The 15943-nt window shown below is 33.3% G+C and overlaps 1 protein-coding gene across 4 annotated transcripts in view; it reads left to right on the top strand.

The window, feature by feature from the left end:
* Positions 1-15943, top strand: part of LOC143914593 (connectin-like) — a 127925-nt gene that overhangs the window by 48790 nt on the left and 63192 nt on the right. For 2 of the 4 annotated variants that reach the window (XM_077434863.1, XM_077434864.1), the window contains exon 3: positions 9782-9818. The gene's annotated coding sequence lies outside the window, so the exon portion shown is untranslated. Of the gene's footprint in view, positions 1-9781; positions 9823-15943 lie in introns of all 4 variants that reach the window. The other 2 variants (XM_077434862.1, XM_077434861.1) reach the window with 1 other exon arrangement.

Below are 15943 nucleotides of genomic sequence, written 5' to 3'. Positions count from 1 at the left end.
CGCGTATGCTCTCGCAGCAATTTTACGAGTTGTCATAACCATTGCAGCAACAGCGTAACTATAAATTTGCACAGTTACATTTGCACCAGACTAGAACGCTATTGAGGAAATACGTCTGTCTATTTATGTACATTTGTTTATTTGCATTGTTTGTTATACATTCGAGTGTGCGTTTGTTAGACACCGCGAATGTTATATGTGTGTTTTGTTTCATGAACGGCACGTTGTAAAATATTGCTTTGTTCGAACGAAATTTATTCAAGACGTTTTACTAGCAATTTCGGTGAGAGCACCTTTTTACAAGACAGGGACGGGTATCACGTAACTCGAACGCCTCTCATGAAACGATCACAATAATACGTTTCAGATGAGTTTATGTGTATGTGTGTATGTATATGTAGGAGATTATCACCTCGTTCTTACTTCGGAGCTGAAAAATGCAATATGAAAATAAATGATGTTTAATAATACAAAACGGAAATGAATAATAATTTTCGTTTAACGTATTATGTAACCCGTTTCTACTAAGAGTGCGTTCGATTTTTTTTTACAAATATGTATGTTGATTTTTTACAAACTGCATTTTATAATAATTTACTGTGTTCGAAACATAATATGCTAATCACTGGTCCACGCTGTTGGTGATATGATTTCAAAAATTCAGAATCTATAAACTTATATATGTACAATTTTATAACCCTAGATGTCGCTAAGCGTCAACCCGAATATGGCATCATGGGAAAATAAAATTGGGTCCATCGCCTATGCCACCCTTCTCAAAGTAAAAATAAATAAATAAATAAAACAATTTTTATGTACTTTTTTCATTTTTATGTAATGGAGCACATTTGTATATTTTTCAATATTTCATGCGTTTGTAAGCATTTTTTACACTTACCGTGCTTAAAAAATCCAACTGAAAATGTATATTTTAAGTTCAAATAATGCAAAATGTGTTAATTATTGTAATTACATATAAAATTCATTTTATCATGTATTCAACGTTGAAATATATAAAATAAGTGCAAAAAAAAAAAAATAGCGCTCGCAGTTTAGCTCTTTCTCGTTTTTTTGATGCACGCATACAAGGGGCTTCTCGCGAAAATAATTATTAATTAATAATTCTGTTGATATTGATCAATGTTTATATTTTGTAATTACATAATTCAAATTATTGAGATTTTGACGAGGAATACATTAAATATGAACTCCTTGCATGTAGTATATTCGGAGAAATAAAATAAAATATAAGTCCTGATAACTCGCTCTCCATCACAGTGCGGCAAGTGAATAATAAATAAATAAATTTGCACAATCGCCTTCTTTCAATCGCTTAGATAAACTGTTGTAAAGTACATATTTATGTATGTATGTATGTCTGCACTCGTACTTGGTCGTAAATAGTATCTCTACTTTATTACAAATTGAATGTGTTCTACTTGAAAAAACAAGCTGCTTTATTTGTATGAAATAAGAGGATATATACATCAAAATTGAATTATTGAATAGAGTTGTGCGTCTTTGTTGTATGTATTATACATACATAGATTCGGTTTAAATGGAATGTATAGTAGAATAAAAAAATGTATCAAATGTCTATGTTTTTCTATTTAGTATTTTCTCTTCAAACATTCGATCAATTGTGCCATGAATAAGTTTTACGCTTTAAGTCTTAAGTGATTTTCGCCTTATTTTTTTCGATGACTGTGCTGTTTCTTTATAGCGCTCAAACGGGCATATAGTGTAAAAGGCTTCTAGGGGTTGGGTTTGAATGGCTTTTTTCGCATTTTCCTATCAACCTCGATACAAAGGCTCAATAGAGGAACGTTTGGTTTTTAATTGCAACAATACACTGGTTAATTTTTCACGCGATGGAAGATTAATATACGAAGGGCTCATAGAATGGGTTTCGGGTCAAGTGAACACGTTTCACATGTCTCGATAAGATTTATGATATTGCTTATCGGATCCTTTGAAGGAAGGCGTCGAAAAATCTGTCAAATAAAATCGTCTTTCTACAGATAAAAGGCAATAACATTCGTTCCGTCAAACGTCACACAATTTTTCCGGCACCCCCGCAAACAATTCGCATACGAGATATACAATATCACGGATGAGGAACGTGAAACGATAACATTTAGTATAACATGTAATCAAAGGAATTGTTTCTCTCGCATCTCATAATCCCGAAGTTCTCTTACGTCATACGTCGGCTTTGTTTCATCGTCTCTGCCTTGAAACATAATATACGACGAAGGCTTAATTTCGCTTACCTTTACGCTGGGATTATCAGACAAAATGAAACTCCACCTCTGCGATTGTGAATTTTAACGACGACGATAAATTATTTTCAAAAGCATGTTAATTTAAAAAATACCAACTATATATGTATATACTTTTAATTTCATGGCAGTCAACAATTACAATACTTAATACATATGTATGTATGTAGTTTACGCGAGAGATTAATGTTTAACGTAAGTAAATATTCTATGTGTAGAAATTAAAATTCTATATGTTAGTATTGATTAAAATCCGCATAAATTTTTTTATGACATAAATATATACTTGGAAAGTCATTTAGTATTTCCAAGGGCAATGTATGACTTAAAAGTTAACATCAAAGCTTGCATGCAATGTAAATTGCTGATGTACATACATACATACACGGTAAGTCGAAGCATTCTACATACTTACACAATATGTAAGATCAAAGCTTTCTAGCAAAAAAAGGGATTACCTTTACGTATTCATATTTTGCTCGGGTGTTTTCATCTTATCTAAAAATAAAATTTACGTGTCGGTTTTCGGGCGAAGGCGTTAACAAAAATAAAATTTCTCATCCGGAATGGCAAAATTATTTAACGAGCATATTATTAGTTTGGATGTAAATATCTTATTTTATTTTATTATATACTAGTGTTTTTACCCGGCTTCGCTCGGTATTTGTAATATTATATAAACCACTTAAACATGGCCAGTATAATATTTAACATTTTATTGAATTTATTCAAATAGTTTTATTTTAATTAAATTTATATGACTATTCATTTGTTTTTTTTTTATTAAATTGAACGTCACGGATTCTAAATACATACAAAGTCTATTTCGAAATTATATATTAGATGTATGTATGTATGTGCCATGATAGGAATTAACCCAAGGCATTACAATTACATTTTATTTATTATTTATTTATTTAAATACATGGCGAAGGCGGTATAGCCGATAGACCCGCGGGGTTTGACTTATATTAATAATAAAATAAAAACAAAAATATTTTTAACAATAATAAGATGGAAGAAAAAAAGTAACGTAAATAAATATGAAAAAAAAATACGAAATAAGAGAAAATACATATGGTTAGATTATTTATGTAGATAAGTACATTTTAATTTTTCAAACATAACAGGACAACTTTGGGCTATGTAACCTTATCTTCTAGAAGGAATATCCAATTGCTTTTCCAATTATGTAAATATACCTATATATGTACAAACATACATTTAGTTTTTTAACATTTTCCGGATTCTCGTTTGAATTTTATGATAAAGATCATCGAAATGAATCCAGTTCGATCCTCAATAAAAAGGATAGTCTTAATTATAACTCATTGTCAAGATTTTAAAAATCATTTTTATCTTGGATCTATAATATATACATACATATATAAATATGTATACATATTTGGCATAAAATTTTATGTCAAATAAATCTATTTTTAAATGAAATTCTCGTCAAAGTATTCAAAACAAGTGAAGCGCATCGCTATTTTTATCGTGGAGTTTTGTTGTTGCTCTTCATCTTCAAACTTTTAAGAGCCCGATTTAGATTAAGAAAAGTCGTTTGTCTCAGATTTAGCATCGCCTATAAGCCGAAGCGGAAGCAGTCGTTCATTCGCCGCGAGATTTTTGATTAAGCGCAGTCATAAAAGTATGAAAAAGCTTATTCATTGCCGGCCATAAGCGTGATAAATGCGACGCGTATAATACTCGTTCCTTCCGGGGATGTGAGCTTTCGCGAAAAAAGCCTACACACATATACACGCGTAATAAGTAATGATAAGGTCCAAAGAGGTGGGTGGGTGGGTGGGTGGGGGGGGGGAGAGGTACTTTTGGCTGACCACATACAAAATGTCTTACGAGGCATCTCACCCAAATCGCCCCTATCCCTAATTTGACGGTGATATTTCACGCGCGCGAGATGCTCGAGCGCCACCCCCTATCTCTACCCCACGTTTTCCGGTTTCCGGTCTAAACAACTTATCTCGGCTCGTGTGCTGAGCAGTGTCACGTTCAGCCGATGTGGACCCCGTCGGCCGGCCGGTCAAGATGAGCGGGAGATGCCTGGAAAATATTCAGCCTCCGAGAAAACGATAAGGTTGGGGAAATATTTACCGAAAGCTCTCGATGCGACCTCACTTGAACCATTCGCGTCCTTATACATGGCCGGAAAAGCTGTACTAAATTTTAACGAGTGGTGCATTTTTTTTCCTGAATTATATTATCGTGTTTGATTTGAATTGAATATAATTTCAATAAACATAATTCGTTATTGGTACTCGTTTGTATTGGTATTATTAATTCTGGAGTCTCAATTTTTATAAAAATGTATCAAAACTAAGTTGGTCAATCGTTTGCCAAATTTGGTGGTTATTAATTTTAATCTGTATATTTGCACAGAGAGAAAAAAAACATTGGAAATTCATATATATTTCACTTGATTCAAATCACCGATTCAAAAAGGAATTGTACTTATGGGAACCGCGATTGGAGGAAATGAAAGCCACCCTTCAAATAGTACCCGAGAGGACGCTAAAGAAAGCAAGATGGAAGCAGTGGATGAAGATTGCAACGTCTGTTTGTCAATGAACAATTGTTGAACCCATTTTTATACAGCTATCCCCAGTATATTGAGAATTTTCATGACTTCAAACTATTTGCCTTCAAGAGATTGAATAATAAATATATAAGCCGTTATATTTGAAAGTAGTAGAAGTGCAATTTTCAGTTCCAAAAACACTTTTTGTTTGATTTAATTCACGAATTTTTATCACTTGTTTTAATTCGATTTGTTCAGAATCTTGGAAAAGCAGAATAAACTTATTACATGCCACCAGTATTTTTAAATATTGTTTATGATTAAAACATTATATTTAATGATTTGCGAGATGTTTCTCGAAATGAAAAAAAGTGGACTTTCCATTATAACGGCTTATTAGTCTAAATCAAATTAAACAAATATGGCTTTCTAAGATAGAGGCGGAAAAACGTGTTGTGAGATTAGTTCATTGGGTGCAAGATATTTGAAACTGAAATGGATTCCAACTAGTTATTTAAATTTGAAAGTAAATAAGTAAATAATTTCAAATCGACGCAATTTTATACATAAAATAATAAATTAATTTTTTTATATTGCATGTATGTATGTATGTATGTATGTATGTACATATGTATATGGAAAATTAAAATTGCCTTTTAATAAGTTGATCCCTTTTATGATACATCATATAATATAAGCTTCATCGTTATTGTTGAAACGGAATTTTTGTTGATTCAGTTGTTCACATTTTATTAATGATTTTATTATTTTATTATTTTTTTTATCATTATACATATTTTATATATCATAAATATTTTATAATGTACATATATAAATTTAAAATTCGTATATGTATGGATATAAAGTAGAGAATTCATAAAACGATGTTCCGATTTGAATAGTTTATTCGAAGTGGTGGTATTTAATTAAATGCAGCGATCGTTTGTATAGCAGACCGCATTGCTATTTACGGGTTTTCGCTCTATTGCTTTGATCGTTGTTTTGTTTGCGGAATTGTACGAGCATTCCTTTCAATTGTAAAATTAACCAATTAATTTTATCTTGTAGGTATATTTTCTAATGATAAAATGTACCTATTGTTTTAGTGTACGGTTTACCCTAAGATATTCGACCAACTCAACAAATACGGACGTGTTCCGTAATTAAGAAGTCGGGTAGGTACGGAGGAGACCTATCGCTCACCCATATCAACCCTTCAGACCGATGTCTTGTCGATCTCCTTTCGATGTCTTTCTTCATTACGGGTCTGCTTTCACTACTATCGCTGCGAGTTTATATCTGTATAACAATTAAATATTTACGCTAAAAGGAAAAGAAAAAAAGTTTGCGCAAGACACTCTCACCCCGTCTTCAAAAAATAATTACCGGCAGATAAACGGTTTGAGGAGTATTAACGACGGAATTGGAAGTTTGCGGGGATAGGAGATGGCAGCTGGGGAAGAGGTGGCGGGGAAGGGGGGGGGAAGTAAATAAGGATTCTAATTAAAATTCAATTTGAGATGAATAAAAGGACAGTCAACATCGTTGCAAACAAAACTTGGCCGCCGTTAGATGTGCTGAGATATTCCCCTCCGGGACAGGATTCCCGTTGAATAACTTAAGACTGTTGAAAATTATTATGCCATTAAGAAAAGAAAAGGGGTTGATATTTTTGCGAAAGAAGGGAAGGGTTAATGAGAAATCCAATTAGCTTACAAACATTCGATTACCTTTTGCGGAAGTACGTAGAATCCCTTCGCGCTCGTTTTGATTTAACTTTCAAATCGGTGTAAACGAGCTCGGACATTATGTGCCTCCTGAAAGCTCCTTTTGTGCCGATCGGTGGCCAACGTGCTGTGGATGGCCCCAGATTCATCTTCATTAAAAGTTTCACATAATTGTTTTGCATAATAATTGAGAAAATACGTCGCTGAATTGAGATTGATACGAAGCGATTTAATTTGTTTTCGCCGTGTCGGCGGCGGAGGAAAAGTTTGATGTTGCTCAGAATAATTAACCGAACCTATCAAGAGCGCTCGCATTGTTACGGTCTCCTTTACCGCAGTGAATTTTGTCACTTTGCTAAATTAAAATCTTATAAATTTGACGGACACGATCGCCGGAGAAACTGTTGTGAAACAAAACTTTTCCAGCCGCGGGAAAAGTCTAGAGAAATTCGGCCGGGAAACGAAATTAGCCGTCTCGCTCACTTTTTAGTAACGACTTCTCTCAATACAATAAATGATTAGCCGCTCAAAAGGAAACGCTGCTGTATTTCTTGTTTAGAAAAACGCCTCTGCGTCATTATCCGGAATATCGCGTTCATATCTCACGTAATATACTCGTTTGGAATTTTTTCCACGACTTGGTGCACATAACTAGCTATTTGTCATAATAAAATTTGACTTCGCAGTCGTTAAAAGTAGTGGTAATCGTACTTCTTGGTAAGATTGTAAAAAGCTCGTTTTATTTTTTACGAGCTTACCAACTATTCGAGAAAAATGCAGATTTTTCACAAAAAATATTTTATTCCAATTAAATTGATGCTCTTGCTGCGGCGCCATTACAACTGTTTTCATCCACATATGCGTGAAATTTAAACAATAAAAGCAACGAGAGTTTTAAACTAGCAGCTTTACAGCTTTGTATGAAATTGTTTCGCACCCTTGAACGCAAATATAATATAATATAAAATTGTGGTCCTTATGCCTACCCTTTTCAAACATTTATCGTGCAGAAAATCTGCCTTTAATTTTGATTACCTAGTATAATTACATTTTATTTAACGTAATGTGTGATATACATACACATACGTATAATAACAAAATAAAAGCACAGATTTTTGTACAATTTATCTAGGGACTTTCTGGCACCGATATCATCCCTCCATTACAGATATATGCTACCAAAATGCTTGGATTTATTTTGCGACATGCTCATTACTTTCAAGATCCAAATATTATCGTGTGACTTTATTGTTCTCTTGTCCGGAGCATATCAGAGTTTTGGTCTGTTATATGGAGTCCTAGTGAAATTAAATTATCTTTCTTGATAGAAATAGTTCAAAATAGTTTCTTCAACACCTTTACACGAGGAAGTGCGAATATTACCCGTATTTATTTCCCACAGCTTTTTTACAAGATATGTATCTCCGGCTTCGACTCACTATCTTTGAGAAGGATTGTTTCCTTCTCATTTCCAAATACTTCTTTGCAGTAATAAAGGGAATTATTCACAACTCAATGGCACCTGAATGTGGTAGAGCTCTGCGTCATCATCGGCTTTTCTAACCTATTGTTGAGAGAACAAACGTTTCTGTTTGGGAACAGACGTCTGCTTTGGGTAAGAGGCTGTCCGGTTCCTTAACGTGATAAGGGAGCATTTCGATCTGTTTGATTGTCGTGTTGATGAACTTACGTCGTATCGTCGTGCTTTGTAATGTATATCGGGCCTCGTTTAAAGCAAGTATGAACGAAAACTGGCGGTGCTGTATAGTATGAATAGAAGCAATACTTTCCGTGCAGTACTGTGCCGAGCTGGTGACGTCCAGTGCTTGATAATATAAATAGACATCTTATGGTAGAAATAGCAGCAAGAAGTCAATTGCTTCGTAAATTTATTATGTAGGAGTTGGGTAATCAGCGAGACATTATACTATTGAATTTTATCGTTTTCTCAATAATTAATTAAATGGTGGATCTACGTACATACATTAATTTCTGTCAGAAAATTTAATGAAATTACAGCTTTTCATTTCAGGAGACGTTTTAATATGAGTTCAACGTCAATTATATGAATGTCAATTGAAAATCTTTGATCTTAAAAAGGCGTTTTATGAAAGTAATTTTTCATTTCTAAGGGAGCTTGCCTCAAATTAATAATTCAGTTGATTTAATTAAATATTATACATACAAACATATGTATATGTATGTATGCAGGGCTGATGAGAAAGGAAGATCCACGGTAAATTTCCAGGGCCCGGACTACTCGAGGGGCACCGTGTCGGAAATCATACCTGTTATATCATACTTTCTTATTTAATTATTTAAAAAAATAACAACCAACATAAAGGTATTTTTCTAATAGTTGATGATTTTTCGCAAATTAAAAATACATCTAGAAGATCTTTCTTTTTAGTTTGTCATAGGGCCCGGAATAATTTTTACAAAGCCCCGGCATTTCTCTCGGCAGCCTCTATGTATGTATGTATGTATGTATGTGAATATTCGTTAGATAATGTTTACCTAAATATTTAGGTTATTTATGTATTAATATTAAAATAACAATACAAATAATTCTTACGACTTTATGAAAGGGTTTTTGCATTTGATATTATAAGTATTGAAAATTTATTTGCATACATAAATATTGGAAAATTAACGTCCATTGTGCAATGCACGTTACAATCGGCGGCCAAACGCAAATAAAATTCAAATACAAAGCGGGAACGCGAACAAAAGAATCTAAATGAACACTTGCTCGGTTCGGTTTATTTTGTTTTATTTCGCAGGATAATCTCATATATTCTTTTGTGAGGAAATGGAATCTTTCGCGGAGTTACGGAGATTTTTGTTTGGTCCTGCTGCCGCCCGGTACGTATATCCATTAAGGGCTTTCGTCTAGATTTACATAAATACACGAGTAGGGGGTTGTTCCGACTGTATGTGTCCAACTCACAAGTCTTTTGCCTTGTCACAGGAACAAAGGTTTTTTCGTTTTTTTTTTGTTTTTATATATTTTTTGTTGAAGAGCGGCGCCATTCGTATACGCGAAGTGGATATTCGGATTATGGAAACTAGAGCTACGGATAGCCGGAACGTATTTACGAATAAAGCCAATTAATCTTTCATATTTTTCTAAAGCCTACGTTCGGGTGTTTTGACACGGCATTTTGACTTGCAAAGCAAAATAGGATCACATGAATTTTTAATTTGATATGAATGTTTTTTTTTTGTTGCAGATTTCCAGCCGAGTCAAATTCAACGAGCAATTTAAAAGTTTGTATGTTTATTTTTACAACTTTATTTGTGATTTTAAATTTTAGGCACATATTGGCCCGACTAAATTTTAGAAAAAAATATATTGCGATTGCTATTCTATTGTATTATTGCTTCATCTTATAATAGGGATCGAAACGGTTTATTGTTTCAAAACTATTTTGCATAATTTTTAGTGTCTATATAAAATTGATAATTTAAGCTATAAATTAAATTATTTGAAACATACTAAACACAGATAAATTTCAAATGAAGCTTTGAAAATTTGACCTTTATTAATATTTGAAACAAAATCTGAATGATCAAATTTGAAACAAAATCTGAATGATCAAATTTGAAACTCTCAAAATAATTATAATGTATGTATGTATGTAAATTGACGACTCGTTGAACGAATTTCTGTATGTACATACATATACATATACATAAATATAATAAAATACATATACATATGTATATGATTTATTATTTTTTAATCTAGTTTTGATAAAAAAACCGATTTAATTTATTTAAAAATATATTAGTGGTCGAGTTAGCGTCGTTAGGCGACCGCAAACCACGTTTCCCGCCAAAAGAAAAAGTCAAATGTGAGTTTTCTTCTTATTACCTTATTCCAACATCAGATTGCGGGCACTTCTTATCTCTCGACCGACTTCTTTCCATTTATTTAGGTACTCACTGAACAATTTTACACGGCGGTAGACGTCGAAGTCGTTCTTTCCTCCCTTTTGCGCCGCACCTAAATATTCGACAGATAAAAAAGTTCCCATTTTATTTCCTACGCCCCCCAAAAGCATAGCCTTTTGATCGAACGCAACGCAGCCCCTTTGTCGTCCGAGAAAAGTTACGATTTTTAATACGAGGGAATTAATATTAATTTCGCATCGCACGCTTTATCTCCGAGAGAAAATCGGAACAGCTGTAGCTATTTGCATGCGGTGGTACGCTGAAACGAAACGGGGATGAAAAAATAAAGAATGAAAGCGAAAAAGCGTTTTTCGCGAAAAATGGGTTGTAAATTTTTATGTTCATGAGCGGGAGTCAAAGGAAACATGCAAAGCACCTCACAGTCTGTAAAGTGAGAGACCACTGCAACCTAAAATGCATTAGTGAAGTCATTCTCGGTAAACCCATCAAACACTACCCCAAAGGGATAATATCTGTCGCACTATGGTAGATACATACATACATATGTAAATATAATCAATTTGAATTAAAAATTTCAGCTTTATTAAAAATCAAAATCAATTTGTAATATTTGAAACTAAATCAATATATTTTTCTAAATGTATTAAATGAGTAGGTTTGAGCATATTTTTACAAATAAAACACTTACAAACCGTATTTGTAGAATTTTATATCGAACTCAAGCAACACTTCATCGAAGAAAACAAAAAAATATGTATTTTCATGCGTAATAACGTCTGTGAAAAGTGCTTCAATAAGAGGCACTTAAAAAAAACATTTTAATTGGTATCAAAAATGTAATATTCTAGAAGCTGAAGTCTAGATTATTCTACCCACTTTCTCATTATATGTATATGTAATAGATTTCTTTTTATATACATATTATATAAATTGTGATTTTCCTTTAATTTGAACATGAACTATATGAATTTTTCACCATTTGTAATGTCTTACTATATACTAGTAAAATATGATTTTTTTGGAAACGATTTAGTATTCACGCAGGTTTGTGGCACTTTACCAAATTCAACTATAATTGATTATTTTGCCTTTTTTTATTAGCAACAGATAAAGGAATGCAGGCAGAGAATAAATACACTGAGCAACAAAAAATCACGTTTTTGAGTTATCAGAGCGGAGACTAACCAATCTTTACTAAGTTTGACCCACTGAATTCGAATATGATAATGATTTTTGTTTTTGTTTGGTGATCGTTTACGAGATATGAGCGTTTAAAAAAATGCGCGATTTTTTCCGTGCTATTTTTAGAAAAATAGCACGGAAAAAAAATCCATAAAAAAAAAATATTTTTGACTTTTAAAATTCGCTAGACAATTTATTATAAGTATTTAAAAGCAATAAAATATCACAATCAATGGAAAAAACAGCTGACTATTGATTACAATACTCACTTTGAGCACAGCAATACTAGCTTTTGAGTTAAAGACCGCAAAAGCCAAAAAAACTGTAAAAATCGCATATTTTTTTAATCGCTCATATCTCGTATACGATCACCAACCAACAAAAATCATTATCATATTCGAATTCAGTGGGTCAAACTTAGTAAAGATTGGTTAGTCTCCGCTCTGGTATTTTTTTTTGTTGCTCAGTGTTATACATATTTATGTATAGACTAAAGTACATAAATAATAATAAGTATATAATGATAATTCCACTTAAGTATATTTATAGCTGTTGAAGGATGCCGGATTATTTTGATTCCATTTGTTCCTCCTACATCAACGTTTCCCAACATTTTTTGAGCCACGCACACTTCAATTCTTCAAAAATATTCATATAATAATTAGGTACATATATAGCTCATTATATTTTCCACAGTAGTGCAATCATTAGTAACGTTGGTTGTAAACTAGTTAAGTACAAAAGCTCAGTTAGAAAAATACGCAAATGTGATACTCACATATAAAATGAGATTTAAATTTAAATTTAAAATCGTCGGCAATAATAAGACCGAAGCAAATGCATTTCCCTTGTCGGGCTAGGGAGCGCCTACTTCATCACGCGGGCGCGAAGGGGTTAAAAACCGCACGTGCATATTTCTACTCCAGATTAAATACCAAAGCCCGCAAACACGTTTCGTCGGTAAAAACTTAATTGCTGTATTGCAGCGGCGGCGTGTCACGCCACCGTGTACAAGTGAAACGGTCGACATTTTCCATACGCTTTTCCGGTCCTGGTTTTTCCAGAACGCTCGCGTATCGAGAACGTCGTTAACGACACTCACGCGCTAATGAATCAAATTTTATTAGGGGCCGTTCGGTGATGGTATAACGATGATAAATTAAACGCTTATCATATCTGCACCGAATAAATAATGCGAAAAGCCCAAGTAACGTGTGCCATTAAGACTTTCGTTGGCTTCTGTAATTTCGAGTTGTCACGCAATCGCGGTAGGCTTTGTCGGCAAAGGCGAGCCTTAACAGTTTTTATCGCGATTATATGTATCTACGTACCTGTACGGAAATCGAAAATCTATTATGACGTCTATTTAATTTATTTTACATTTTAATTTGGCTTACACGAGCAACACACGGTTTTTGATTAGCGTGTCTGTTTTATACACTACATACATATGTAAATTAGCTTAATTTTTCCACGCTTCGTTAACGACTTACATACAATTTTTGAAAATACTGCCGAACCAAATAATCTGACCGACCTCGATTATTTCTTAGTATCGTTGACGGTTCTAGTCTCCGTTAGGTTAACACTTGCCTTACACTAAGAATATACGCTAACCACTGTGCTGGACGCCAAGCATCCAGTTAAAAATGTGTATTTTAAGCTAAAGTAATGCAAAATCTGCGCGGTTCATTATTGAAATTAGCTATGAAAATAATTTTATTGCGAAATTAGTGGAAGAAATGAAATAAAGTAAAAAATATGTGGCGACTGAAGCAGAGCAGTCATTCCAAGGCGGATGTCATTCTCACACTGACTGTTGAACGCAGCGAACTGAATTTCGCATCTGTGAGGCAAATTTTCAAAGGATTCCCGCAAAAATAATTATTCCCGTTGTCATTGTTAAATGTTATTTCGTAAATAAATTAAAAAAAAATAATTATTTAATTAATTAATTAAAATTAAAAAAATATGAAAACCGTGCATCCAATATATTTGGAGATATAAAATTAAACCAGCTGCATAGATCAATGCTTAGAATGTAATGTTTTCAATTGTGTGGTCACGGGTTCTATCCGTGGTGTATGCTGCTGGCCAGATCTTGGATATGTGACTCCAACGTCCATCATTTGCCATCAGAGTTTACCAATTTATCCGATTTCATTGAAACGGTTCCAACAAATTGGCACCCCTGCTTTGTTTCTCTCGCATGAATTCGAAATATTCAGAATCTCGATTTTTGTTCATAGATGTCTCTGTGAACGTTAATCGTTGTTTGTATTTCCCTCTTTTTAATACTTACAATACTTTTGTACAATATTTTGTACATATATGTTGTGTTTAATGTTAAAATATAATTAGTAACTATGTAGATATATAATAATTTATAATTATAAATCTGTATAGCACAGTCGTCACATTAGAGTAATCGTTAAGACGAGTGTGCACGATTGATTGAATAAAAAAAAAAAAAACAATCATAAAAGTTCTGGTCACTCGCTATCCATCACAATGCAGAAGATTTTTTCATATCCTCATCTCTAAAGGCCAGGATTGTCTTTATTTTGCTTTACGGAAAAAAAGTAGCCTAAATCTGGATAAATTTTTTCAGTACGTTTTTGGAAATTTTGACGTTTCAAATGCCAACTTTCAATATCCAATATTTAGTCAAATGTAATTAGTGGTTCAGAAATGAAGCACACGAGCGATTGTTTTGATACTTTAAATGAAAGATGAAAACTTTTATTCGTATTTGATGGAAAAAGTGGCGAAGACTTGGGCCACTGACTGAGATATGTATGTACATATGTATGTATGAATGTATAGGTATATATATGCGTCCACATTCATATTCGTGCACACACATGTGATACATATGTATGTACATAGTTATGTATACTAAATACGGTCTAAAACCGTTTGCTTACTTATCATTACAAGTCACAAGTTTGCAGAGCATCTATAATAATAAATATTTTGATTTATAACAGAAAGTTTTCCCAGATACTGAAGTTTAATTAAATTTTCAATATCGTCTTGTTGATACAATTTCAGTGGCTAAATTAAAACAAGAATTAAAATCGATTTTAGTTGGAGTTGACTTTGAAATGGTCCACAATGGAACTTTTCACTCTGTAGGTTTGTTTATTAATAATAATGTCAACTTTCAACCTTTGAAGGTTGCTGTAATTTTTCGACTTAACGATCTGTATATTAAATGCGTGGTCGTTAAAATTTAATGTAGCGATAAATTAACCAGTTGATAGGACGATATACGATACGATATGTTACAGTTTCCTATGAAATTTCACAAAGTGTATTTACCCAGAGGAACATTAAAAGAAGTTTTGCTGTTCGCGAGGTGCTTTGAAACTAGTTCTACCTCGTTACATGGTTTCTATCGCCTTATAATGATCTTTTATTGTTATGAGGAAACTCCATAGAAAGCTCCGTTTCGAAAGCTCGATTTTGGTACACATAAACGCGTACGCAGGAACGTCGGCGAGCACACAATCGCTTACACTCGATAAAGTCTCCAACTTTAAACGGAAGAAAACTGTTTAATATGATAATTGTTCCCAGCTCTTTGCCAAGTTGAATATCCCTACTGCCACAATGACCCAGAGCCTTTGAGCTGCGGATTTTCGATTGAGCTAGCTTTGTGGGTATAATTTTTCTCGTATAGACTTAAATATATTACGTATGATAACTAGAAATTGCAAAACAAATAATAAAGTTGTCAACCGTGTGCGAAGTAACAAAACAAAGCATAGACATTGTGTCGGAAAGTATTTGTTCTGAAGTAAAACAATTTCACCTGAAGACAACATAACTTGTTCACCATCTGTTGGTTTTGTATTTGATTTAGCGAAAACAAGACTACACTCTGAAACCGTTACCATTTGTTTTCGGTAACTTTTGAAAGTTTCGCAAATTTCGCTCTTGATATGCATAGGCAGAAGTGTCATATATTTTATAATAAGTTTGACGGCTTAATTTCGATTAGAAAGAATTTCGTAATAAAATTATACATTCGAGAGAATGTTAATTGGGAAACTTCGTTAATATTGTAATTCTTCCGGCTCTGGTGGAAGAGAGAGCACTTAAAATATCAATCGAATTCGTCCGACGCTCTTAAGTTAATTAAATATCGACGTCTTATTTTTCCTTCGAAATCCTTTATACGGCACATTTAAGGATTTTCCGGGGGGCAGATGTTGCCCATTTGGAACGACTGAAACAAGGATAACTGACTTTCAAACTCCATCCAAGTCCAAGAAATGAAAAGATATTAT

This window comes from Arctopsyche grandis, chromosome 7 (assembly GCF_051622035.1).
Source record: "Arctopsyche grandis isolate Sample6627 chromosome 7, ASM5162203v2, whole genome shotgun sequence".
Classification (NCBI taxonomy): Eukaryota; Metazoa; Arthropoda; class Insecta; order Trichoptera; family Hydropsychidae; genus Arctopsyche; species Arctopsyche grandis.
This window is presented reverse-complemented; position numbering and strand designations above follow the sequence as displayed.